Below are 420 nucleotides of genomic sequence, written 5' to 3' on the forward strand. Positions count from 1 at the left end.
AAATGTTCACGGTGAGTCGTGAGGAGCAGTAATGACACGCTTGTGTAAAAAAAAAAAAAAAAAGCCTATTGGTGTGTAAGACAGTAGCCATAACTGGCCATTGCACCGTACTTGCTCCTGCTACCTGTGCCGTGAATTCGGAATGCCAGGCAGAAGTGCAGAAATCTATAATAATAAAGCGTAGTATGCTGATTAGACCAGACAGCCGAACGACCTTTCGGACGTCATTCCGGACATCCTTCCAGATGAAGCCATGGTGTCGGGGACCAAGACAGAGGTGGTTAGGGACAATCAGGCAGGCAAGTGAGCAGTTAGGGGCATCAGGCAGGCAGGCGAGTGGTTAGGGGCGATCAGGCAGGCAGGCGAGCAGTTAGGGGCGATCAGGCAGGCAGACGAGTGGTTAGGGGCAATCAGGCAGTC

This window comes from Myotis brandtii, unplaced genomic scaffold (genome assembly GCF_000412655.1).
Source record: "Myotis brandtii unplaced genomic scaffold, ASM41265v1 scaffold655, whole genome shotgun sequence".
Classification (NCBI taxonomy): domain Eukaryota; kingdom Metazoa; phylum Chordata; class Mammalia; order Chiroptera; family Vespertilionidae; genus Myotis; species Myotis brandtii.